Raw genomic sequence first — 27,492 nt, 5'->3', positions numbered from 1 at the left:
GGTTTCACCATATTGGCCGGGCTGGTCTCGAACTCTTGATCTCAAGTGATCAGCCTACCTTGGCCTCCCAAAGTGCTGGGATTACAGGCATGAGCCACCGCACCAGTCAGGGACCCAAGCTGAAGTGGGCTCAGCTTCTATTCTGGGTCATCCGGTGGAGTCAGCCGTGAGCCTGGGAAGCCTGGGAGTGGCCCTGGAACCCCGTCCCTGTTCTGTGTCCCAGGAGCCACGACTGTGCCCTCTGCTGAAGGCCTCTCATCACAGGTAAATATGTCACAGCATGACGTGTTAAGCATCAGGACTGTGGGTGATTTTTGTTTTACCTTCCATTCCAATTCCTCTGGCTATAGTGTAGGTGCAATGAAAGTGAGTTCCAAAGGCTTTATCTTCTCTGTTCCGCTCTCCCTTCTGGCCGTCCTCTTTCATCCTGTCTCTCCTTGGGCATGTGTTGGATGTGAACGTCCATTCAGTAGTCCCAGCAGTGACACGGAGCCGTTCTCCGGCCCAGAACGTGGCTCTGTGTGGGGACTGGGGTCTCTCTCCGCCGGAGAGAATCAACACAGGAAAATCAACACGGTCACTTAGTGGGAGACACACAGATGGAAAGGGCTCGGAAATGATGTTCCAAACAGCCACCAAATGAAAGACAGGGAGATCCAGATCCCACAGCCACTAACAGAGCGCCCATGGGGGGCGGATGCCTGCCTCACTGACGCTGTCCGGCGGGAGAGGAGGGGAGGGATGGAGTGCTGAACTCGGCTTCTCGGCCTCTAAGCTCTGCCAGCTCATCCTCTCATTCAACAAACGTTCCTGAGCATCTGCTATGCTCCACACCCAGTTTTAAGGCACTGGGAATGCAGCAGGCAAGTATTCTGGCCTCCTGGAGCTTAGATTCTAGCAGAGAAAAATCAAGTAGAACAAGGTAAATCAGTAAATGGTTACTAATAACTATGGCTTGGGAGACGGTGATGAGGTAAAGCGGGGAGTGGGGCTGGCTGGGGCGATTTGCACTTTAAAAAGTGTGGTCGGTGGAGGCTCTCGGAGGAGGTGGTAAAAAGACGGGTAGCAGGGGCAGGTGTGAGCCCTGTGGGTCTGTGGAGGGAGAGCATCCGAGGTAGATGAGATGGAGCAGGGCAGTGAGTTTGAGGAACTTGTTGGAGCAGGTGAATGAGTGACCAGTGCCAGAGCATGCAGGACCTTGGGGTCAATGCCTTGAGTCAGAAGGGAGCCACTGGAAGGGTCTCAGCACAGCAAGGGTGCAATCTTTTGTGTGTGTGTGTGTGTGTGTGTGTGTGTGTGTGAGAGAGAGAGAGAGAGACAAGGTCTTGCTCTGTCACCGAGGCTGGAGTGCAGTGGCACAATCATGGCTCACGGCAGCCTCAGCCTCCCAGACTCATGTGATCCTCCAGCTTCAGGCTCCTGAGTGAGTACCCAGGACTATAAGCACACACCACCATTCCCATCTATTTTTTTCTTTTTTTTTTTTTTTGTAGAGATGGAGTCTCACTATGTTTTGTTTTGAGATGAAGTTTTGCTCTTGCTGCCTGGGCTGGAGTGCAGTGGTGTTATCTCAGCTCACTGCAACCTCTGTCTCCTGGGTTCAAGTGATTCTCCTGCCTCAGCCTCCTGAGTAGCTGGGATTACAGGTGCCTGCCACCATGCCCAGCTAATTTTTTTGTATTTTTAGTAGAGATGGGGGTTTCATCATGTTGGCCAGGCTGGTCTCAAACTCCTGACCTTCAGGTGATCCACCTGCCTCAGCCTCCCAAAGTGCTGGAATTACAGGCATGAGTCATCATGCCTGGATGGAGTCTCACTATGTTACCCAGGTTGGTCTTGAACTCCCGGGCTCAAGCGATCTTCCCGCCTTGGCCTCTCAAAGTGCTGAGATTACAGGCATGAGCCACAGCGCCCGGCCTGGGAGCACAATTTGATTGAGGATTTAATGGAATCCTCCGGCTGCTGTTTCTGGAGAAGAGGGTGCAGGGACCAGAAGGGTGGATGCTGGATCCTAGGAGTGCGGCCCTGTGGCACTCCAGGCTTGGGCCAGCGGGTGCTGGGAGGAGTCGAGGAGCCACGGGTTCTGGATGTAGAAGGTGGCACTGAGGGGACTTGCTATTGGGCTGGGTGAGGGGTGTGAGAGAAACAGCATTCACGCTGACACTGGATTTGGACTGCAGGAGCTGTGGGTTGGGGACAGGTCGGGGCTGCTCCGGTGAAGCAGGGAACGTGCAGTGCATGTGGCCGGGAAGACAGCCTAGGCCCTGATCCCTGGGCCACTTTCCTAAATGCAGGTTTAACTCTCTGGGCTCCGCATCAGGAAAACGGGCCAGCAACTTCTTCTCCACGCGTAGTCATGGGGCTGTTAATAACAGCTGACGTCTGTCCCAGGCCGCCTGTGCAGCTATGCTGCTAAGTCCTTTATGCCCCTTAACTCATTTAACCTTCACAGCAGCCCTGTGGGCAGTGTGCTGGTTAACACGGAGTCTCAACTTGATCGGATTGAAGGATACAAAGTCTGGATCCTGGGTGTGTCTGTGAGGGTGTGGCCAAAGCAGAGTCACGTTCGAGTCAGAGGGCTGGGACAGGCAGAGCCACCCCTGACCTGGGCGGGCACCATCTCATCAGCTGCCAGCAAGGCTAGAATATAAGCGGGCAGAAAAACGTGAGCGGAGAGACGGCCTAGCCTCCCACCTACATCTTTCTCTGGTGCTGGATGCTTCCTGCCCGCCATCATCAGACTCCAGGGTCTTCAGTTTTGGGACGTGGACTGGCTCTCCTTGTTCTTCAGCGTTCAGATAGCCTATTTCGGGACCTGGTGATGGTGTGTTAATAAACTCCCCTTTATATATATATATATATATTCCATGAGTTCTGTCCCGCTAGAGAACCCTGACTAATACAGGCAGGTATGATGATTATCCCCACTTTAAAGATGAGGCAACTGAGGCACAGAGAGGTTAAGTAGCTTGCCCAGGGTCACACAGCACATGAATACGAGGGCAGGACTCACGCCCAGGCCATCCAGCTCCAGAAGCCACCCGCTTTCCTGCTCTCCCTCCCTGCCCCTGGCCTCTGGTGAGATGAAGGGTGAAGGGCCCCTGCCACATGGCGCAGGACCCTTTTCTCTGCTTTTCTGACACCCCCAATCCCCTTTCCTCAGGTTCTAGGGTCTGAGATGGAAAATGAACTTGAAAAAACAAAAACAACAACAACAACCACTTTTGGGAGGTGGAAGAAGAAGACTTTCTTTCCAAGGTGAGGGCTGCGGGAAGGGGGAAGAAGGGAGAAGGGGCCTGTGCCGGGCTGCCCACGGTCAGGGCTGAATCAGGAAGTCCCAGGTGAGGGCTGTGGGAAGGGGGAAGACGGGAGAAGGGGCCTGTGCCGGGCTGTCCACGGTGGGGGCTGAATCAGGAAGTCCCAGGTGAGGGCTGTGGGAAGGGGGAAGAAGGGAGAAGGGGCCTGTGCCGGGCTGCCCACGGTCGGGGCTGAATCAGGAAGGCTGCTGTTTGGGTTCGTGGTCCTTGCATTGAATCTGTGTGCCGGGGCTGCCAGGACAAAGTATCCCAGACTGTGTGACTTCAACAGCAGAGATTCACGTCTCACAGTTCTGGACACCGAAAGTCCAAAGTCAAGGTGTCAGGGCCAGGTGCAGTGGCTTATGCCTGTGATCTCAGCACTTTGGGAGGCCGAGATAGGTGGATCACTTGAGACTAGGAGTTTGAGGCCAGCCTGGCCAACATGGTGAAACCCCGTCTCTACTAAAAATACAAAAATTAGCCGGGGGTGGTGGCGGGTGCCTGTAGTCCCAGCTACTCGGGAGGCTGAGGCAGGAGAATCGCTTGACTCTGGGAGGCAGAGCTTGCAGCGAGCTGAGATCACGACACTGCACTCCAGTCTGAGCGACAGAGTAAGGACTCATCTCAAAAAACGAGAAAGAAAAAAAGCACTACATTGACCAGGGCAGGCAAGGTCATCCTTCCTGCCTTGGCCAGAGCTGCCAAATGTTCCCAGGGGAGGAGCTTTGCTGCAGGGCTTCCAGAAAAAGCCGTTTCCTCCCGACTCTTGCCTACCTGCAGCCTCCTCATCTTTTCAAGCTTGTAATTTCCCTTCACCTCCACGGGAACCAAAGCCATCGCATTAACCCACATTGCAGGGGGAGGTGCTTTTAAAGATCTTTTTGATTCTATGTGACCCTGGTTTAGCTCCTGGGCAAATATGATGCCTGCTGTGGCCACCTGCATCCAGCTGAATGGAGCTTTCAGGAGCTGACCCTACAAGTGCCGCTAGTGGTTCTGAAAAGCATGGCTAGCAAATGCCAAGTCTATTTATTCCGAGACACGGCCACGGTCTCCAGGCAATTCTTCACTATTTCTGAAGAGGAGGCGATGAAGAAGTGGAGTGTGTACGTGTGTAAGTGTGCATGTGTGTGCAAGTGTGCATGCATTTGTATGGGAGAAAAATCAGGAGCTGGTAGCCTAGAAATGCAACCAGCACTACACACATGAATCTAACCCTTATGAATTCACACCTACTGGGGACACACTGCATGTTGCTCCCTAAAAACCCTACCAGGTAGGAACGTTACATCATCTCTGTTCTACAAGTGGGTAAACTGAGGCACAGGGAGATGCAGTAAATTGTTCAGGCTTCCACAGCTGGTAAGTGGAAGAACTGGGATTTGAACCCACAAAGTCTGGTTCTGGAGTCTGTGGGCTAAACCGTTGCACTCTGCTGCCTGGAGAGTCAGCACTGGCCACTTCTCCAACTCTCGGGTCATCTCTGGTGGGTGCCCATGGGTGATTGCTTTTGCTGGTGCCTCTGGGTCAGGGGTGGCCAGTAGGGGACATTCAGGCGGCAGACTCAGAAAATCATGTGTGGCGGTCCTTCCCCAACCTCAGAATCCTGGCTAACACTGTGCTCCAGGCGGCTGCTACGAATCCCGTGAGAAAACCCCGCTCAATCTGGCTTAAGCCGAACAGGAAACACACTGGTTCCTGTAGCAGAACTAGGGGTGCATCTGGCTTCCAGTGCCCAGTTCTCTCTCCACCGGCTGGCAGCTGCTGTGTTGGTTTGAATAGGGCTCTGGGCAGTGATGTGCAGCTCAGCCTCCTGTCCTCCCAAGTCCTGGTCCAGTAGCTGCCTCTGAAACCCCTGGTCCACTGCAGTCAAGGGGCTGGAACGGTGCGATGGGTGACCTCCCACCCAGGGTGGAGCCTTTCCCAGCATGACGGTGGATCATGCAGAAGAGAGTGGTTGCGGGGTGCCTCATACCCTTTCTCTCCCAGGGGGTCCTGCTCCTTCCTGTTCCTCCCTCTCTCTTTTGGCTCCAAAGGCTCGGAGCCCATTTTCTCATATAGCATCTCTTCAGGGGGCTGAAGACTTCCCCGAAGGGTGAGGTCTTCTGTTTCCTCCCCCTGCAAACCGTTCCTCACCCCAGGCAAGGAAAAATTACGCCCAGTTACCTGGCGTGAGATTGTGTGTGTGTGTGTGTGTGTGTGTGTGTGTTGTATGCATGTGTGTGTAACGACTGCACACACACAGATCAATATCCCAATAAATTATCCTGATGATGGAGCGGCGAGTGAATCATCCCTACCCCATCAGGAGTGGAAGCTGTGGCGTCTTCCAGCCACCTGTGGCCCCTCAGGTTCCCCGCACAGGACGGCTGAGCTCTGTGCCTTACATCCATGATTGGCTGGAACTTCCTTTCCCCTCACCCCGGCCACCCACAGATTTGCTGCTGCCTCTGACTCTGTCTGGACAGCACAATGACAGAAGAGAAAGGTCGCCAAGCAGATTGTCATGAGCCCTCCCAGGAGCCACTCTCTGTTCTGTGCTCTGAATGTGGATTTTCCTACTGGATTTTCCCAGGACGCCTGCATGTGAGTTTCACGAGGGCAGGGTTCCTGCTGCCTGCTCCCAGAAGAAACTCCACTAATAATTATTGAAAGAATGAATGATCCAGTGAGCTAGCTACTCTATTATGCCATTTGTGAGACGAGGAAACAGAGGCTCAGAGAGGTTTAGTAACCTGCCCAGGGTCACACAGCACAGAGGTGCAGAGGGGAGATTCAAACACAGGCAACCTCTGCCTGTAAGTACTACTCCGGCCTTGCCTGCTGCTCTGCTGGGAGGAGCCCAAAGTGACAGAAGCCAGGGACAAGGCCAGGACAATATGGGGCTGAGTCCTGGGGCCCTGCCCTGGTTCCTGCCAGGGGCAGCAGCTCGGCAAGCTCCTGGGCTCTCCGTGGTTCTGCTCGTGCTCACTGAGTGGCCGAGCCACCTGCTAAGCCACGCTGGCTTTTGTGCTCCTTCTCCCAGCCACGGTGTGTTCTGGTCACCGGGTGCCTGTGATGCAGCGTCAAGCGCAGCGTCAACCACAGCATGTACTCACCCATCAGCGTGTTCCGGCACGCAGGCCATTACCGCTGAACGAGCTGGAACGTTCTGCCTTCTTCTTGTATTAGGCATGACACAAAACCCCTGCTCCTGGGGAAGTCCAGGGGAAAGTACACCCCCTCCTCAGAGGAGGCGGACGACTAGGAAATGAGTCAGCCAGGACCCTTCTTTAGGGAGGAGGCATCCAAGCCCTCACTGCTGCCTGGCCTGGAACTTTCTCCCACTCTTCCCTCTCCCCCTCCCACCTGCCACCCAGCTGGCTCATGCCACTCCCAGAGTCCCCAGAGCACCCCGGCTCCCTGTCCTCTCATTGTCGCTCCTTCCTCTTATTTTCTTACTGGACTGTGAACTCCATGAGGACAGTAACTCCAAGTTCTGTGTTTGCAGCTGTTCCCTCCGAACCCAGTTCATGGTCCTCTGTGCAAATGGGAAAATGGAGCCTCTCCCTCACAATAGTCTGTTGTCATCTGATATTCATAGGTAGTTGTCCTAATTCACATACAAATCTAGGAACACAAAGTATGATCAATGTCCTCTAGATTTGTGCAGTGCACAGCCTACACAGCTGTACATGACAACCTCCGTGCAGCATGTGTTTATTAACTGACGATAGTTATAAACGAAATGTAATTCAAATGCTCAAATATGTAAACTAAGTCATTTAAATAAACAGCATCTGCTGTGGCTGAAGAGAGTCCGATCTTTGGTACACGGGGCAGAAAACTGGGTCGGGGATACCTAGACAACTGTCAAGAGGCTATTTAGAATGGCAAGGCCCAAAAGTGGGTCAGGGCTTGATCCTGTGCAAATCAATGACTGTTTACTAAGTGACTTATTTAGTGGCTGCGTGGTTGGAGACTTAACTCATTCTGTGGTTGAGCTGCAATAGAGTAATAAAATTGCTTTTTAAAAACACCTTTCCATTCTTAAAGTAAGGCCTTTTCTGACCAGGCGCGGTGGCTCACACCTGTAATCCTAGCCGTTTGGGAGGCTGAGGCAAGTGGATCCCTTGAGGTCAGGAGTCCAAGACCAGCCTGGCCAACATGGTGAAACCCCATCTCTACTAAAATTATAAAAATTAGCTGGGGCCGGGCGTGGTGGCTCACGCCTGTAATCCAAACGTTTTGGAGGCCAAGGCGGGTGGATCACCTGAGGTTGGGAATTCAAGACCAGACTGACCAACATGGTGAAACTCTGTCTTTTAAAAAAAAAAAAAAAAAAAAAAATTAGCTGGGTATGGTGATGTGTGCCTGTAATCCCAGCTATTCTGGAGGATGAGGCAGGATAATCTCTTGAACCTGGGAGGCAGAGGTTGCAGTGAGCTGAGATCTCACCATTGCACTCCACTCTGGGGGACACAAGAGAAACTCCATCTCAAAGAACAACAAAAAAAAAGGTGAGGCCTTTTCCGCTGAGGTCAAGGCTCAACATAACTGCCCTGCTGGCAAGACGCAACCAGAAGCAGGGACAGTAGAATCTCGTCTTGATTTTCTAACAGCTTGGAGAAAATTCAGATCAGCCTCTCCCGCTATGTGCCTAGGCTCTGGGAAACTCTGTCCTCAGGGGCCTCTGGTGCCCGATGAGTATGTTGTGATGGGGGCAGTGGCAATCGAGGATGCATGTGTATGGGAGCAGGGAGATAGACACAAGTGGGAAAAGAAAAGGCCTAACACCTAGCGAGGCTGGCTGTGTTTGGGCGCTCTCGGCACCTGTAAGCAGATGGTCTCATTTCATCTGCCCGACAGCCGCGAGAGCGAGCCTCACCACTGCTGTCATTAAGCAGATGAGAAGACAAGGTTCAGGATCAAGGGTTAGCAGACTTTTTCTGTAAAGAGCCAAAAGTTAAACAGCTTAGGCTTTGCAGGCGGTATAGTCTCTGCTGCAACTACTCAGCCCTCTCCTTGTCACGTGAAACCATGCCACAGACAATTCATAAACAAATGGACATGGTCATGTTCCAATAAAACTTTATTTACAAAAACAGGTGGTGGGCTGGATTTGGTGCACAGATGCTCAGGATGATTAACTTGCCATGCTGAGGTCTAATAGATGAAACGTGATGGTGGATAAGGACATAGAGGTTGGAGCTTGGATAAGGACATGGGGGATAAGGACATGGGGGTTGGATCCCGTCTCCCGAGCTTACCAGCTGATCCTGTACAGATTTCATAACTGTTTTGTGCCTCAGTCTTCTTATCTGCAGAATGGGGACGAGCTCAGTACCTCCTGCATAGGTTTATGTGACGACGGCCAGGTGAGCTAAGTGCCTGGTGCCATTAGTCAGTGCTCTACCAGCCTGGGGACATTTGGGTTCAAAGCCAGGGCATCTTGCAGAGGGGTGGGGAAGGGGTAGCATCCTTCCCTCACCCCTCCCTGCCACCTCCCATCCGCCTTGTGGAATATGCTACAGCTGAACCCTCGAGCCCAGCACTAGTCTCACCAGGTGAGGATGGGGAATGGGGGATGTGGGGCTTGTTCTAAAGAGAATCTAGGGTGTCGCCTTCCAGGCTGGAGCTGTTTTTCCTACATGCTCCCCACTGTCCAGGTGCCCCCTGACCCCAGGAGGACAAGACCTTACGCTTTTTGAGAAGTGGGGTGACACCCAGTTGTCACCATGTCGCTATGCCACAGGTAGGTGGCTGTGCTCGGGGCAAGTGCAAGACAAGGATTTATGGGGTGAAGCGAGAGGCAGCCTCCCTGGTGGATCAGCTTCACGCAGCACCATTTAGCACGGGGAGGAGAGAAAAACAACATAACGAATGAGATGCCGTCCTGGAGCGTCAGGTAGTGCAGCCCATATATTTCTGCCTAAAAGATTTTATACAACTTGGCACTCGCTCAGCAGGGCCGCTGTGTGTTTACAGACGGGGGTTTTAAAGGAACGTCTATGACTAGTCCATAAAGTCACAATTAGCCAAACCCTAATTTACGAGCCTAATTTGTGGTTGCGTTAGAGCTGGTGCCTCCGTGGCCTGCTGGAAACTGCTGGGATCTGTACTGCATTGCACTGGCAGAGGGAGGCTGGGCTCTGTCTGCCACCACAGGGCTGCTTGGGAGCAGATGGGGTACAGAGAGTGTCCCCTAATCTGGGGAGGCTCCCTGGTGCACAGCTTGACATGAGTTCTCAAATCCTCAAGACAACCCTACTGATAGTTTCTGATACTCTCTCCGATTTGTAAGTGAAGAAACTGAGGCTTGGGGGTGTTGATTAACTTGTGTGGGGTCACGTGGTCTGTAAGTGATGGCGCTATAGCCTGAGTCCAGAGCGGGGGAAGGTGGGTGTAAAGCCCTTAGCACCATCCCTGGCACCGCTAGTGACTCTGAAGGATGGCAGACCTGGGCCCCAGGCGCAGCCTCATGCTCACTGCTGTGTAGCCTTAGGAATGTTACTTACCCTCTCTGAACCTCATTTTCGCTGTCTATAAGATGGTGATGATGAAAAAGCCTATCGCATTAGACAAAGCGATGCACAGGGCTTAGCTGTGGATTCATTTCCCAGGGCTGCTGTAACAAATCACCACCAACCAGATGGCTGAGAACAGTGGAAATTTCTTCTCTTACAGTTCTGGAGACCGGAAGTCTGAAATCAAGGTACCATCATGTTGGTTCCTCATGGAGGCTGAGGGAGAATCTGGTCCGTGCCTCTCCCGCACCTTCTGGTGGCTGCCAGACTGCTTGGCATCCCTTGACTTGTGAACACATCACTCCTGTCTCTGCCTCTACCTTTACATCAGTTTCACCTCTGTGTCTCTCTTCTGTCTCTTACAAGGACACGTGTCATTGGATGTAGAAACCACCCCAGTAAACCAGGGGGATCTCATCTTAAGATCCTTTATTTAATTATGTCTGCAAAGATCATTTTTCCAAATAAATTTACAGCCACAGTCTCTGGGTGGCCACATCTTTTGGGGAGCCACCATTCCACCCACTACAGCCCACAAAATGGGTCCAGAGATGTGGTTCTTGTCATCATCAAGGGCTTGCTGAAAACCTCTGTATCGGCCTCCCCAGACACCACCAACCCCCAACCCAACTTCTGTTTTCGAATACTCAGATCTGAGTTCTGTCTCTTTTGCTTTTCCATCTCTGGGTCTTGGGGCTGAAGGACAGATGCTCCCCATCCTCCATGATCCTCCGATAGGCTCCCCTGCGTTTGTGAACCTGGGGTACTGGAGGCTTGTCCTTGGGTGTGAGGGGGTGGGCTGCAAGGGGCTGCCCAGTTCTCAGGAAGCTCCCCTTGCCCCCAAATTGTGGCTGAAGGGGTGGGTGCGGAAAACCCCTCGGATTCCCCTAGAAAGATCCAGGGTGGTTAATCGCTCAGCCTTCCCAGCTTAGGGCAGAAACATGGGCCTGGGCCTTAAGGAGGCCAGGCAGGGAAAGCTGGAGCTGGTGAGCCCGTGTTCTCACCCCAGGCCTGCCCTTGCCCTGTGGGTGCAGAAGGCAACAAGCTCAGATGATGAATAGACTTAGAGTCTATTTATTTTTAAAATCAACTTTGTTGCTGCTATTACAATAGCAGACGTGTTCAGTATGGACAATTTGGCAACTGTAGAAAAGACGAAAGTAGAGAAAGAGATCGCTCCTGTTTCTCCCACCCAGGGGCAGCCATCGACATTTTGGTCTTTCCTTCTTTCCTTCCAGTTGTTGTTTTTTTTCTTTATGAGTTACTTTCATTTCACTGGGTTTAAACTTTTTTTTTTTTTGAGATGGCACTTCGCTCTGATCACCCAGGCTGGAGTGCAGTGGCACTGATGCAGGGCAGGTGATCCCCAACCTGGGGCTCAGTCCGCGAGAGTTCTTGGCTTTGCCCAGGAAAGAAATCAAGGACAAGCCGGTGGTAGAGGAGAAGGAAACAGGTTTACTGAAATGGCAATGCTACAGCTGGGCGACTGCTCCCGCAGAGCACGGCTGCCCTGCAGGCAGAGAGCAGAAGCTCAGGGCAGTTTTGTGGTTATATTTACACTCGCTTCCAATCGCGTGCAGATTAAGGGGCAGTTTATGCAAACATTTCTAGGGAAGGGATAGTAACTTTTGGGTGACCAGGTTATTGCCACGGAAAGGGGCAGTAACGCCAGGTGTCGCCATGGCAACGGTAAACCTCATGGCACGCTGGTGGCATGTCTTATGAAAAGCCACTTTCACCCTTGTGGTCCTGCTTTAGCTAGTCCTCAATTTGGTCCAATGTCCGAGCCCCACTTCTGGCATTGAGCCCTGCCTCCTACCTCAGTGGGATCACGGCTCACGGCAGCCTTGACTTTCTGGGCTCAAGCAATCCTCCTACCTCAGCCTCCTAAGTAACTGGGACCACAGACAGGCATGCACCACCATGCCCTGCTAATTTTTTGATTTTTTTTGTAGAGACAGGGTCTCACTATGTTGCCCAGGCTGGTCTTGAACTCCTGGGCTCAAGCCATCCTCCCTCCTTGGGCTCCCAAAGTGCTAGGATTGCAGGCGTGAGCCGCCACACCTAGCCTGATACTGTTGATATAATTTCGTGTCTTGCCTTTTCCCACTTCCTCCTATAGCATGTAAGTATTTCCCCGTGTAATGCCCATGTCTTTATAAATAGCATCTTGAATGGCCAGGAAGTATCCCACAGAGTGGGTACTGGGCCGTTTCCCTAGCTGGCCCCTCTGGCTGGACCTCTTGGTTGTTTCCGGGGCTTGAGTAGCCATCAGAGCCGGCAGCCAGCAGCAGGGGAACTGGCGGAGGCCCGGCATGGGGTCTCAGGCTGGCTGACCAGGGCTGGGGCAGCGAGTCTGGAGGGCTGGCTGAGCTGCATTCACCGGCCACCTGCAAGGCCGGGCACCCGGCTGGTGCTGCAGTCGCCGCCCTCAGACCTCCTCATCTGCAAGCAGCTTTATCTTCATTTCTGACTGATCTGCGGGGCTTAGCCCTGACACTTCCTCTTTATGTCTCTCCTTTCAGAGCCTCTCTGTCAAGTAGCTAATGAACTGTAAACAGATACTCCAGTGCTCCAGGGGGCCCTCCAAGGAGCTGGCAGAGCTGCCTCTGTACAGCAAAGAAGCCTTCAGGGAGGCGGATGACACTCCGCCGGCACCAGCCCGGCTGGCTGGCGGGGACAGAGACCCTGAGTCCCTGCGTGTGCTCTCCCTGCTGAAGACACAAAGGCCCAAGGGGCAGAGGGATGGCGGGGGCTCTCCCCAGACAGCCTACGCCCTGGGATGCCATTGCCTGTTGCTTTGGAAGCCTCAGCGGGTCCCTGCCCCGCCTTCCTTCTCCCTGCCCCCCATCATCCCCGCTGTGTATAATCCTGGTTCATGGCTAGACTCAACAGAAGACCTTTTGGAAAATGCAGATTGCCAGGCTCCTGAGCCTAAAGATTGGGACTTAGTGGGTTGGGTGGGACTCCCATCTGATTAGATGGTCAGAATGCTTTGGGAACCACTGGCCTAGGCTGGGGACGTCCTCAAAGCTCTTTTCAGAAGCCTCCTTTTTCGGGACAGCACCCCAGGATTGCCCCTTCCTCACTTGGAGCTTGGGGTTGCTGTGCTTTTAAGGAGCCCCGATGTCACTCCATTCAGGGAGGGATGGGTCCTTTACACTGTGTCTCCCTGTTGGGCTTGGAGCCCTTTGAGGCCTGGCGCACAGTAGGTACTCAACCACGTTGAAAGTGAGCAAACTTGGGCCAAGTGTTATGTGGTATTCCTCGCTTTCACCCTTACAGCCCTTTGTGACGTGGGGCCTTTTATTTTCACCCCCATTTTACAGATGAGAACACTGAGGCCCAGCAAGTCTGCATAACTTCCCCAGGTCACAGGGCCTATAAGAGGAGGGTAGGAATCAAATCCTCTCCCTTCCCTTGAATCCATCACTACGCCATGGATACAAGTCCCTTATCAGACACATGGTTCACAAATGTTTTCTCCCGTGTTGTGTATCGTCTTTTTACTTTCTTGACGGTGTTCTTACAAGTTCAGAAGATTTTTTTGTTTTTGTTTTTTGAAATGGAGTCTCACTCTGCCACCCAGCCTGGAGTGCAATGGCGAGAGCTCACTGCAACCTCCGCCTCCCGGGTCCAAACGATTCCCCTGCCTCAACCTCCCGAGTAGCTGGGATTACAGATGCCCGCCCTCATGCTCTGCTAATTTTTATACTTTTTGTAGAGACAGAATTTCACCACGTTGGCCAGGTGGGTCTCAAACTTTTGACCTCCAGTGATCCACCTGCTCCCAAAGCGCTGGGATTGCAGCCGTGGGCCACCACACCCAGCCAGAAGTTCAGACGTTTGTAATTTTGGTAAAGTCCAATTTACTGTTTTTTATTTATCATTTTATTTTGTTACTTTTGCTTTTCGTGTGGTATCTGAGAAGGTTTTGCCTAACCCAAGGTCATGAAGATTTACTGTTATGTTTTCTTCTAAGAGTTTTACAGTTTCAGTTCTTACATTTAGGCCTATGAGTCATTTGGAGTTAATGTTTGTGTACAGTGTGAGGAAGGAGTCCCGTTCCTTTATTTTTTATTTTTATTTTATTGTATTTTATTTTAGAGACAGAGCCTCACTCTGTCACCTAGGCTGGAATACGTGTGGTGTGATCATAGCTCATTGCAAACTCTAACTCCTGGGCTCAAATGATCCTCCTGCCTTAGCTGGGACTACAAGTGCACACCATCATGCTGGCATTTCCTCTCTGTCTTTCCCTTCCCTTCCCTTCCTTCCCTTTCTCTCTTTCTCTCTTCCTTCCTTTCTTTCTTTCTCTTTCTTTCTTCTTTCTTTCTTTCTTTCTCTCTCTTTCTTTATATATATATATATATAATTGCACTTTAGGTTCTGGGGTACATGTGCAGAACATGCAGGATTGTTGCATAGGTACATACATGGCAATGTGGTTTGCTGCCTCCATTGCCCCATCATCTATATCTGGCAATCTGGCATTTCTCCCCATGTTATCCCTCCCCAACCTCCCTACCCCCCACTGTCCCTCCCTTATTCCCCCCCAACAGACCCCGGTGAGTGATGCTTCCCTCCCTGTGTCCATGTGTTCTCATTGTTCAACACCCGCCTATGAGTGAGAACATGCAGTGTTTGATTTTCTGTTCTTGTGTCAGTTTGCTGAGAATGATGGTTTCCAGATTCATCCATGTCCCTACAAAGGACATGAACTCATCATTTTTTATGGCTGCATAGTATTCCATGGTGTATATATGCCACATTTTTCCTGTCCAGTCTATCATCGATGGGCATTTGGGTTGGTTCCAGGTCTTTGCTGTTGTAAACAGTGCTGCAATGAACATACGTGTGCATGTGTCTTTATAATAGAATGATTCATAATCCTTTGGATATATACCCAGTAATGGGATTGCTGGGTCAAATGTAATTTCTATTTCTAGATCCTTAAGGAATTACCTCACTGTCTTCCATAATGGTTGAACTAATTTACACTCCCACTAACAGTGTAAAAGTGTTTCTATTTCTCCACATCCTCTCTAGCATCTGTTGTCTCCAGATTCTTTCTTTCTCTCTGTCTCCCTTCCTTCCTTCCTTCCTTTCTCTTTCTCTCTTTCTTTCTTCTTTCTTTCTCTCTCTCTCTTTCTTTCTGTTTCTCTTTCTTTCTTCTTTCTCTCTTTCTTTCTTCTTTCTTTCTTTCTGACAGGGCCCTGCTATGTTGCCTGGGCTGGTCTTGAACTCCTGGACTCAAGCAATCCTCCTAACTTGGCTCCCCCAAGTGCTGGGATTGCAGGCATGAGCCACCATGCCTGGCCTCTACTCTTTTCTTTTGCTCAGGAATATCCAATTGTCCCCGCTTCATTGCTTGAAGAGGCTCTTCCTTCCCCACTTAGGGCTCACTTTTGAGGGAAGGAGGGAGACAGGTTTACAGTGTGTCTTCCCTCACAAGTCTCATTACTCAACTCTCAGAGGCCCCAGAGAGGCCATGGCAAGCTTCCAGCTAGAGCCACCCCCAGCCCTGGATTTTCCATCTCAGGGTGACTCTCTCCGGAAATGGGAAGACACAGAGGGAGATCGGAGGGACACAGAGGTGGCCACAGCCTGTGAGGGAGGGCAGGCATCCCAAGGAAGATGACCCATGTACAACTTCCAGGGAGGTTCTGGGGCTGCTGGGGCTGACCTCTGCCTTCAGAGGGAATTTTGCCGGTCTAGGGGCTCTAAAAGGAACACTGGGAAGAGGTTCTGCCAAGTGTTTGGATGGAGGCAACAGGACAGTCCGAGTCAGCAAGATTCTCCCAAAGCCAACTCCTTCAGCTCTCCCCATGCCCATCGGACTGCGATTACTCAGTCCCCAGGAGGGCTTCCCTGTGCCAGCAGAGGCCCTCCCATGGCCGTCTCCCAGGACTCCTGTGTTCCTGCTCGGGGTCTTGGCATCTCCTGCAGTCTGGGATGCCCTCCTGAGTCCTGCCAGTGCTGCCTCTGCTTCCTTCAACGGCCGCCCAGAACCCCACCCCATTTCTCCCAGGCTGCTCTGGAGCGGGACCTTGGGACATTGCCTGCTCTCACCTGAAGAATTCTGGGACAGCAGAGCCCTGAGACCATCAAGGCCAGAGGTTTGCACACTGTTCCTCAGGGGTCTCTACAGGGCCAAGGGGCAGGACTTTGGATCCTCCCAGCCACCACCTTCCAGACCCATTTCACATAGGGAACTTCCACCGAAGACTGTTTATACAGAGGGTCCCATGATATGAGAAGTTTGAAAACTGACTGATGTAATCCAATTCCACCATGTTACAGCTGCATGATGGAGGCCCAGAGAGAAAGGCCTTGTCTAAGGCCCTGGCATAGAGCTGAACTAGAACATGGCTCCCCGATCCCCCTGTTCCCCCAGATCCTGTCCCTGTGTCCGAGAGCTTCGTGGCCCCCTCCCACCCCCTGCTGCTGGAGCCCAGTTGGGCTGAGTGCTAGGATGACCGCCCCCGCCCCGCCGCCCCACCTGTCTCCCCACGGTTGAGCTCGGCTGCCCTGGTTCTCCTGCCTATCTGCAGCCAAGCTAATACAATCCTGCAGTTCCGATAACTGTTAGGTCCCGCCGAGCCCTCCAGCTGCTTTAGTTTCCAGTGGGTTTTGCAAGGAGGGGAAAAGGCAAATGCCTATCACTCTGCCTTTGGAAGGTGACAATGAATAGTAACTCCTTTATCTCTGAAGTCCTTTTCATGCTTGAAATTCCCTGATCTTGCCCCAGATCTGCCTGCAGGGATTTGATGGCCTCCCCCACTGCGTGCGGATTTGCTGACATCCTGGGGTTTGTGTCACGCTCAAGGACCAGGTCCCTGGGGGAGGTGAGGATGCCTGAATGAGAGGCATGAAAGAGCGGGGTCCCTGCCCTGGTGAGGGGGGTGAGTAGCTCTTCTGGTGTCACAGAGGGAGTGGAGGGTGGGGTCTGGGTTCAGAGAGGGGCCTGAACTTGTCATAGAATGCGTGTGCATGTGTGTGCACGTGCTTATGCATGAACACTTGGGTGAAGGAGCTGGCAACTCCGAGCCTGCATGTCCCCTCCGGTGTGGGGTCTTCTCTGAGGCAGAGAGGCATCAAATGGGTCCACAGAAGGGAGCAGTGGCAGCTGAGGGAGCCCAGTGTCTGAAATGAAATATGGATGAGGCTTAACATCCTGGTAAATTGGTAGCTGGGGCTGGGGGCGGTGCTGGCTGGAGGCCCTGGCGCTTGTCTAAACTGATAATGGCCATTCTCAGTGACTCCTACTCCCTCACCTCTGGTCTTCCCTCTTATGTGAGCTTATCGCTGCAACTCTGGGATGGAGGTTGGGGGATGAGTGAAGAGATAGGATGGGGTGGGGTACAGTGGGGGGCCTGGAGAGAGCTGGTTTTCTAGGGAACTCTCAGATGAGTTCTCTTCTGGGGTGGAGTGGGGCAAGTGATGTCCTGAGTGTCATATTGGGGCAGCTGCTTTCAGGGACAGGGACAGGGACAGTATCTGCCCTATTCTCCTGAACCCCAGTGCCCAACAGGAGTCCTAACATGCAGGTTTAACTAGTATTGCTAACTTGATGAATGAGGAACCTCAGCATCTTGTCCTTCAAAAGCTTGTTCTCTGCCAGGTGTCAACTAGTACCATGGTCTGAACTAATCTATTCATTGACCAATATATGTTGAGCACCTACTATGTGCTAGACCAAGTCCCTGTGGTCAAGAAGCTCACAGTCAGTGCTGAAGGCTTGCACCTCTCAGGGAACATTTCAGAGGCGATTTCTTGATGGTGGGCATGTTGGGAGCATCTAGGTAGCGGGGGAGGAGATCGCTGGTTTGGGAAAGGAGAAGAGAGACTTCAGAATTACTACCTTGTTGGAGCCTCCCATGGATCTGAGCCAGACAAGGCAGGCAGGTGAGGAAGTGGAGACTCCAAGGACTCATTCCAATTTGCCCTGGGAGTTGGTGGTAGGGCTGGCAGCAAGACTGTGGATTGAGTGGGGAAGAAATACCTTTGCGCTGTTTTCCGGCTGCTGTGGACAGCCCAGGCTGGGAGGAGGAAAAGCTTCTTTCTCTTGCACCCACTCTCCCAACTCTGGGACTGGCTGCAGCCCTGGGTGGGCTGGGGTTGTGTGATGCAAATGTCCAAGCGGAGATACTGATGCTGCCGAGAAGAAGGGGGATGGCGGCCACCGAGTGTCCTTATCACACTAAAGAGTGTCTGGCAGGACATAAAGGATCCATCTTGGAGCGTCCCCAGCCTGTCCCTTCCCCTGCTTGCTAAAGAGGGCTCTGGCATTGCCTATTCAGTTCTACCAGACCCCCTAGCCCCCCGCCCCCCAGCTCCAGGGAGAACCCTACTGTTGAGATGAGACTGGCTCTCTGGGATGCAGAATTGGCAGGAGACGGGGAGTAACGGGAAAATAGAGGGCTGAGATGAAGCCAGGGCTTGGTGGGGGGGGTGCGGGGTTGGAGGAAGGAGGTACCAGAGGACTCTGCAAAGAGAGAGGGAGGAGGGTGGGAGAGGACAAGGCAGTTGGGATGTTTCTCCGACTGTGTGTCCCCTTCCAAAGTTTTGAGAGATGCAGTGGAAGACTTTGAAATAATTTTCATTAGGTTTTTGGTGGCCGGACTATGTGTCTTTATGTGACACTGACTGTGTGGACCGAGGTTTTAGTCGGGTTATGTGTCCTACGAATAAAGACAAAAACGATAGCTAACGGGTACTGAGTGTTATGCACTAGGTATGAACAGAAATTCTGATACACCCCACATTTCACGTAGCAGCACTCTTCTGCCTTTTTCTCCTTTATATGGTAAGCTCTGACCTCCTCAGGCTGCCTTTTTCCTCCCTCACTGCTGACTAATAGAATTTCAATATCTGGTCTTAAAACCGTGGATCCTTAACAACTGCTGGAGAAAGAAATGTCAGCAAGAGAAGATGTTAAAAAACATCTCTGCTCTCCCTGCAGCTACGGGAAAACACACTCTAGTCTGCATCAAAAAATCCATCCTTGTAAATATTATTTCTAACAAGAGTTTTAGAGACTTCAGAATAGTTGCAATGCTTGATGGTAAATACCTTTTACTCCTTTAAAAACTCCATGATTCTGTTTGATTGTCTTACTTAATAATTGATTACTCTGGCAATAGTATTTAAAGGGACATTCCTGTTTTCTGAAAGATATACATACTTATGAATAGTCTTTGTAAAACCAGAGGGGGTGGGCACTGCCTTCTCTCTGCAGGAATGAGGTGAAAAAAAAACCCAGGTCTCTGTTAGAATTCTTATTTAAACAAAGAGTTTGAGAACCTTTGTCTCATTTGAATTAACACGAGTGAGCGAAGTGCTGAGTTCTTTACCTGGGTTATCTTGTTTAATCCTAACAGCCTCACATGGCAGCCTCTATTATTATCTCTCTTTTACAGATGGGACAATCAGACAACGTGAGTCTGGCAAAAGTGCTGAAGGACATGCAGCTGGCAGGTGGCAAAGCTGGGAGTTTGAGCCAGACGGTCTGACATAGACTCTCTCGCCCATAGTGCTGTGCCACCCGGGTGTGGGGAGCTTCATTTCTTCCTGTAAGTTGATGAGCTGGGAAAAGAAGGATGTAGAAACAGGACCCTTCTGGAGAATCTAAGCATTCAGAAAGTTGGAGAGAAAGGTTTCAGAGGAAGGGCAGCTTTGGAGAGCCTGGAAGGAAGGAATGGCCCAGAAAAGAGGAGAAGAATTGAGAGTATTCCTGGGTCAGGGTCCAGGAGGCTGTGGGGTGGCACGGAGTGGAGAAGAGCCCAGGGAGGGGCTGCCAGAATGACTGGGGTGGGTCTGGCAGGTGAAAGGCATGGGGACCTTAAGGCCAATGCCATGGACATGGCACAGCTCAGCTCAGAGGGCACCACTTACCAGGAAGCCTAGGTGAGGAGTGGCCCCTGGGCTTGGGCAGCGTGGAGACCTGGCTTAGAGGAGCAGCCAACTCACTGGATGAAAGAAGAAGAGGGTACATGCAGAAGAGCCTGATAAACGCTTTAATGCTCTGCCAAGCCAGCTGGGAAAGAGAGGCTCCATACCCGGAACATACCTACTTCTACATTGCCTGGATGGCACAAGCACTCCTCCTCGTAATGAAAGTTGGTACATTGCAAAATAGTGGGCACAATTCTAGGTTCTTCAGGTGTAAGACCTAGTGCCTGTTTGCCTAGTGTGCTTCCTCATCCTCTTTCTGATCCTATGTGAAACTATCCTTACACACACACACTCACTCACACTTCCAGTTATCTTCTGCTACATAACATGTTACCCCAAACTGAGTGGCTTAAAACAACAAATCTGTCATGCCCACACTTTCTGTGGCTCAGAAATTGGGAAAGGGCAAAGCTAGGACAGCTTGTCTTTGCTTAGATGACTGAGTCTTCATTCAGGAAGTCTCAGTCTTGGGACAAGAATCGTCTTGAAGCAACTTCATTCACATGCTTGGTGGTTGATGCTGGTTGTCAGCTTGGATCTCAACTGGGGCTGTCAGTCAGGATACCTGCATTCAGCCTCTCTGTGTGGCCTGGGCTTCCTCACAACATGGTGGCCTTGATCCTCTTAAATGGGAGCACAGATCTCCAGAGGTGAGTGTCTCAAAAGGTAAAAAGTGAAAGCTGCAAATTTCTGAGGCTGGGCCCAGAAAAGAGGAGAATGTTACTTTTGCCATATTCTGTTGGTTGAGGAAGCCACAAAGATCCACCCAGTTTCAAGGGAAAAGGACATAAACTCAACTATGAGATGGGAGGAGTGTGTAAAGCAGGTTCCTTTTGCACTGGTTACCAACTTGTCTGAGTCTGTAGAGATAGAACACCCACACACACCGCAAGGTATATGAAGCAGATTTAGTACTTTCAGACAGAAGACTGGGATCCATTGTGAGCTGGTCCCCCAAGCCTCAAGAAAGCTGCCCAGGGCAGATGAGCCTCAACTGCACATGCCCTACCTACATCACAGCTGAGTGACTCAGAATGGCAGCCCACCTGGGTTATTTTATATGTCAGGACAATGAGACTCACAGAGCTAAGGCTTGGAAGGGCATCTTGCTTCCTGGGGAGAGAGGAACCAAACAGCTAGGGCAGCTAGGGTTAAATATGTGACCCAAGCAGAGCCATTTGAATTTTTTCTGCTGTTGGTCTATGGACTGGGGAGAGGAATCTTCTGGGAGGATACATGTCTGGGCCTGCTGGGGACCCTCTCAGGTCAGCCAGGGCAAGCCTGCCTTAGGCATAATTCCAAGCAGACACATGCAGAGCTGGGAGTTAGAGAGAGACAGGCAGGGGATGACCACATTGCTTGAGCCTCTGGGTAGCGTCATGCCCCTAACTCGGTCCTGCCCGGGAATTTTATGTTTCTGGCATAACTGAGAGAATTCTTACCAATAGACCAGGGGATGGGGATGATTAGACCACAAAGGTAGTGAAAGAACCAAGATTTGGAGTCCCAAGACTCATTCTGTGGAGGAGAAATTTCCTCCAGAGGGAAAGCAGAATATCTCCAGGGAAGAAATAGTGAGAGATGCTTTGGGGAGTCCCCACCCCCATGAAGTCTGTCACTCCTATCTCTTCCTCTCCTCCCATGATGATCTTATTTGCAAAATAATCCAAGAATCAGGGAGATAACGTCAGAGTTGGGTAATTAAGGGTATCAGCTTCCCATTCCTGTGATACTGAGCAAGCCACTGAATCTGTGTTCTCATATAAAATATGGAGATTGGGGTTGTTTGAGGATTGAATGAGGTGATGGTTGTGAATCTCTGATAGCAGCACTGGGGACACGGTGAACTCGTGAGGACTGGAAACTGTTCCACGAGCTCCTTGAGTGGTCAGGACTCCTCTGAAGTTAGCACAAAGATTGAGATGTCAGCATCTCTAAAATAGCTTCAACTCTGCCCAGGCTTCTCTCAGTGCTGCCTGTGGAACGATTGGAAATGACAAGAGGCGGTCTTGCAGATTGATAAGTATGGGCGAATGGTAATTTCCTTAACAAACAGGCACACACAGCAGGACACAGTTTCCTCCAAGGCCCAGGAGCTGCAAAGGGAACACCTAGTAAACCAAGACTGGTGGATAAAGCCCAGAGTGTCCTCCCCACCTTCCTCATGTTAATGAGCTGACAGATTCCAATCACAAGCCCAGTGGAAGGACCTGAATGGTGAAGTTTGACAGTGGTCTTAAAACCAAAATAGCAATACATACAGAGAGTGTGCAAGGTGCACGGGCATCTGCATAGCCTCGCACACCTCCTGACAATGGCCAGAGTTTGCAGGAGAGGAACAGGAGGAGGCTGGGGGGAAGGGAAAGGAATATCTGGGGAGTGAAATGAGGAAGGTCCTGCAGAATGAGCTGTTGTCAGTTCCCTTTAGGACAGGAAGGGTTTACCTGGTTGCGTTGTAATAGTATCTCTGCTCCCACTAGCTCAGGCAGTTTGTAGATTTGTGAATAGTCCCATGTGACCTTCAGGTCTCATCCTGAAAAATGGGCACAACAATACAGGCTTTCCATACTTCCTGGCAGTTTTAGGAGCACCAGCGGGGATACTCAGGTGTGGAAGCAAAAGCAATGTGGAAAATGCAGGTCCTACGGCCACTGGTAGACTTCCAGACTATTGGAGCTGGAGGATCACGGAATTCAAACCAAACCCCTAGTTTTACATTTGAGAAGAATAAGGCCCAGGGACAGGAAGGCGGTTGGTTGCCCGGCATCCTCAAATGAATTAGTGAGGGAGAAGGAGCCCTGATGCTAAGCCACACGATCCCTGTTTTCCCCTCATTGTTCAGTTTGCTTCCTTCCTGGCAGTCCTATCCGGTGCAGATCCCCAAGGTGCCTGTGGCTGGTGATGAGGTAGGAGGCAGGACTCGACTCAGGAGGCAGGACTCAACTCCACAGGCAAGGCTTGGATACAAGACCTAACTGAGGACTAGCTAAAACAGGGACAGGAGGTGAGCACTTCCCTGTAAGGCATGTCCATCCATGTGCCATGTCAGCATGCCATTGCCATGGTGACAACCAGAAGTTACCATCCCCTTCCGTGGTAATGACTTGATGACCCAGAAGTTACCACACTTTTTTAGAAATGTCTGCACAATCTTCCCCTTAATTTGCATATGATAAAAAGTGTGTGTAAATATGTCTGCAGAAGTGCCTCTGAGCTGCTACTGTGGGCACAGGGCCTCTGGGGTAGCCCTGCTCTGCAAGGAGCAGTGCCTCTGCCGCTGCTGGGCACAGCTGCTTCAACAGAAGTGGCTGTCCAACACCACCAACATGACCTTTAATTCTTCCCTGGGCAAAGCAAACAACTCTCCTCGGCTAAGCACCAATTTAGGGGTTCACCCGCCCTACGTCATTGAGTCTAGTTGAGTGGAGCATAGGCTTGTCCACCATGCACTGATGGTCGCTTTGGGTCCTCTGGGTGGTCTGGGAAGTGATGCCCCTGTTTTATTAATACTTTAATTATCATATATGTTGATGCTTTTGTTCACTGCATAACTGATAGTGTTTGGTCTCCCTGTTGGCCTCCCATCAGTGTGAGCCCAGACTTCCCTGGCTGTGGTGAGGTTTGTTTCTTAGATAATAAGGGTAGATTAAGCACTCTGCAAGCCCTCCCTCCCCAACTGGTAGCCCATGAATTAAAAGGGTTTGAGAAGAACCAGCATAGAAGTGGTAATAGATTCTATTTCTAGATGAGCCAGGTGGTTCCAAAGCTACTATTCATTTATCCTTTCAACAATAAATAAATACATCGTCATATGTGACCCTGCTCACCTTCTCTCACCACATCTCACATCTCATTATATCTGGTGTCATGAGAGACACCAGAGGAAAGGAGCATGGTTGACTTGGGAAAGTGCATTCTTAATTTTGGAGATAAAATCCCTCCTGGTGGGAGACAAGGAGAGGTTATCATCACTATAATCTCAGTGGAGCACTGTAAGGGCTAAACTGGTGTCCCAGCCTCCCCTTCCATCTCCCATCTCTTCTCCACAGAGCAGTTGTATTAGTCAGGGTTCTCCAGAGAAATGGAACCAATAAGAGATGTACACACATATCTTTGATTTGTGGATATATATATAAATTTATTATAAGGAATTCATCCATGTGATTATGGAGGCTGACTAGTCCCAAGATTTACAGTTAGCAAGCTGGAGATCCAGGATAGCTGATGGTGTGGTTCCAGTTCAAGTCCAAAGACCTGAGAACTGGGAGAGCCAATGGTATAGTTCCAACCTGAGGGCTAGTAGGCTCTGCTTCTAGAAGGAGCCATTTCACTTCAAATCCAAAGGGAAGAAAGAACTTAGATTCCAGCTGGAAGGCAGTCAGGCAGGAGGAACTTCCTCCTATTTGTGGGAAGGGCAGCCTTTTTGTTCTATTTAGATCTTTGATTTTTATTTTATTTTATTTTATTTTATTTTTTTGCCAATCCAGTCTATTTTCCATATCCGTTTAATGTGTGAGTCTCTGTCCCTGGTGCTGAACACAATAGACTCAGCCGGGCACCTGGGCTTTGGGAGGGGGACACCTCTGGGGTCCATCCACATTAGCGAGGGCCATCTGCTGTACCCAGTCTACTGATTCAAATATTAACCTCATTCAGAAGCACCCAGACTAATGTTTGACCAAATTCCTCAGCACCCCATGGCCCAATCAAAGCTTTTTAAATTGCTGTGATGGTTTATTTTCATTTTAAACATAAATCAGGTCATATCACCCCCAGGCTTAAGATTCAAACACCTTATATGACCTACAAGGTCCCCTCCCACATCTCCAACTTCATTTCCCCCATCTTCCTTTCACTAACTACATTTCCTCCATACTGGCCTCCTTCCCATCTTTTTTTTTTTTTTTTTTGACAAGGTCTTGCTCTGTTGCCCAGGCTGGAGTGCAGTGGCACAATCATGGCTCACTGGAGCCTCGACCTCCCAGGCTCAAGCAACCCTCCCACCTCAGCCTTCTGAGTAGCTGAAACTGCAGGTGTGCACCACCACACCCAGCTAATTTTGCTTATTTTTTGGTGGAGATGTGGTCTCCCTATATTGCCAAGGCTGATCTCAATCTCCTGGGCTCAAACAATTCTCCCACCTCGGCCTACCAAAGTGCTGAGATTACAGGTTTGAGCCACCATGCCTGGCCTTTCCTATCTTCTGATGCCACATTTCTTTCCATCTCAGCACCTCTGCAGTTCTGTGCCTTTTGAGGGATGCATTCTTGCTGGATCTTCACAAGTCCAGCTCCTCATTGTTCAAGTCAAGGCAAACAACACCTCCTCAGAGAGGTCTTCCCCTATCATCCTAGCTAAAGTAATTCTCACTCAATCACTGTAGAGCCCATCACTCTGCTTATTTTCTTCATAGCACGTAGAACAAACTGAAATTTTCCTAGTTATGGATATGTTCATTGTTCATTGTCTTCCCCTCCCACTAGAATGTAAACTCCCTTAGAGCAGAGGATTTATTGGGTTCCTTTTTATAATTCCAGCTCTTACTGCACAGTAGGCTTTAAGCAAATAGTAGTTGAATGAATGAATTAATTGATGGTGGTACCTATTTTAAAGGAAAGATTTTAAAGTAGCTTTCCTTTGCCCTCTTAGGAAAGACTTTTTGTGTCTATGTTTCAGAAAACAAGGTGGGTCACAGTGGTTCTGTTCTTTTACCCATGTGATGCACTGGCAACTCTAACTATGAGAAACCCCATTTACCTGGGCATTCACTTAAGTGCAGGTCCCTTGGGAAGCACCTGGATTGGAAGAAGGAGGTGGCAGTAGAAGGGAGGTAAATGCTGGGTGTTTTCCAAACCAATCTTCTCATCACACATACATTTTTAATACTGTCAGAATTTAATTTGTTATACAAAGCTGGAAGCAGTAGCGTTGTGTGTAAATAGCAAACCGTGGGAAGACTGCTCTCCTCAAATACGTTTTTTTCCCCTCTCCCCAACCCAGTATATTTGCATCTCCATTTAATGTGTGGGTCTCTGTCCCTGGTGCTGAAACAACAGAATCGGCCGTGCACCTGGGCTTTGGGGGGGGGTCACCTCTGTCCGAGGTGCTGGAACGCCCTCCCCTCTACCTTTCATGGAGCTGTCCAGCAGTGTGTGGTCACTGTGCCCTGCCATTGCTGGGTCACGCTGCAATGATAGCTGCGGGAAATCACAAGGCTCGTTTGCAATCTCTTGAAGCTCATCCAGGCGCTGCTGCAGCCATCCTGTTCTGCTCTAGGGAGAGGGACTATGAGATTCTAAGCCCTTTTGGGAGCTCCACGGGGTGTGTCCAGCCTCAGGTGTTGTGAACCCATCAATAATGCCATGAGAAAGCACAGAGGGGCCACAGATCTCGGTTCACCACCTCCACTTAGTATGACACCTGCCAGTCCAGCCTTAGGTTGCCTAGTCTGCAGTGGCACCTCGACAGGAATCCACGTGTCCGACGGGCAGATAAGTTTCCATTTGCCTCAAGATGGAAAATAAGGAATAATCTCTGTAAATCTTGTGGCCACAAGAAGTAAATGACAGATAATAACTTGAATTTTGGAATGACAGGGTGACCATTTAAAAATGTTTATTGACCGGTCATGGTGGGTGGCTCACGCCTGTAATCCCAGCCCTTTGGGAGGCTGAGATGGGTGGATCACCTGAAACCAGGATTTCAAGACCAGCCTGGTCAACATGGTGAAATCCTGTATCCAGTAAGAGTACAAAAGTAGCCAGGCCTGGTGTTGCACACCTGTAGTCCCAGCTACTTGGGAATGAGGCTGAGGTAGGAGAATCCCTTGAACCCGGGAGGTGGAGGTTGCAGTGAGCTGAGATTGTGCCACTGCACTCCAGCCTGGGTGGCAGAGTGAGACTCCCCCTAAAAAACATTGCTAAAAATTTTGAGATATAACATATAAAGGACACAAACCTTAAGTGCACAGCTTAAAGAATGTGTGTATGTGTGTGTAACCACCATCCAGATACAAACACATAATATTTCCAGCCTACTCCTGCCCTGTGCCACCTAACAGGTGGCATTTTCCACCAAAGGTGACTACTTTTCTTCTATCTATCACCATAGATCAGTTTTTCCTGTTCTCAAACTTCATGTAAATGGGATTATTCCATAGGCACTCTTCTAGGTTTGACTTCTTTCACTCAACAACATGTCTTCAGATTCAACTATGTTGCTGTGTATAAAGGAGTTCATTCTTTCATTCTTTTTCATTACTGTTTAATACTCTTTTGTGTGAATAAACCACATTTTTATCTATCCATTCTACTGTTGATAAATATTTGGGTTGTTCCCAGTTTGAGTCTATTATGAATAAAGCTTTGAATACTTTTGTGCATGTCTTTTGATGAACAAAGCACTCGGTTTTGTTGAATACATACCCAGGAGTGAAATTGCTGGGTTGTGGCATATACCTATGTTTTCAAAGTGGTTGTATCAGTCTACAACCATTGCTTGAAAAAAAATTAATTTCTCCTTCCTCATTGTACCTCTTCTGTGTTCTCTTGATCAATGGAGATGTTCTAGGGAGAGGATCTGTTTAAATAGTTGTGGCTTTAGAGTTTTCTGGGGCACTCTATTGATCAATACTGATTAGATGACCATTCCCTACTAATTCCTCCCTAGAAACCATCCTTCTCACACATCTTTCTTCTCTTTGGCCATCACCACGACTGATTCCTGTAATG

Source organism: Aotus nancymaae, unplaced genomic scaffold (genome assembly GCF_030222135.1).
Source record: "Aotus nancymaae isolate 86718 unplaced genomic scaffold, 86718_ANA_hifiasm-v0.15.2.pri h1tg000053l, whole genome shotgun sequence".
In the NCBI taxonomy this organism is placed as follows: domain Eukaryota; kingdom Metazoa; phylum Chordata; class Mammalia; order Primates; family Aotidae; genus Aotus; species Aotus nancymaae.
The sequence above is the reverse complement of the archived record's forward strand: the minus strand, read 5'-3'. Positions refer to the sequence as shown.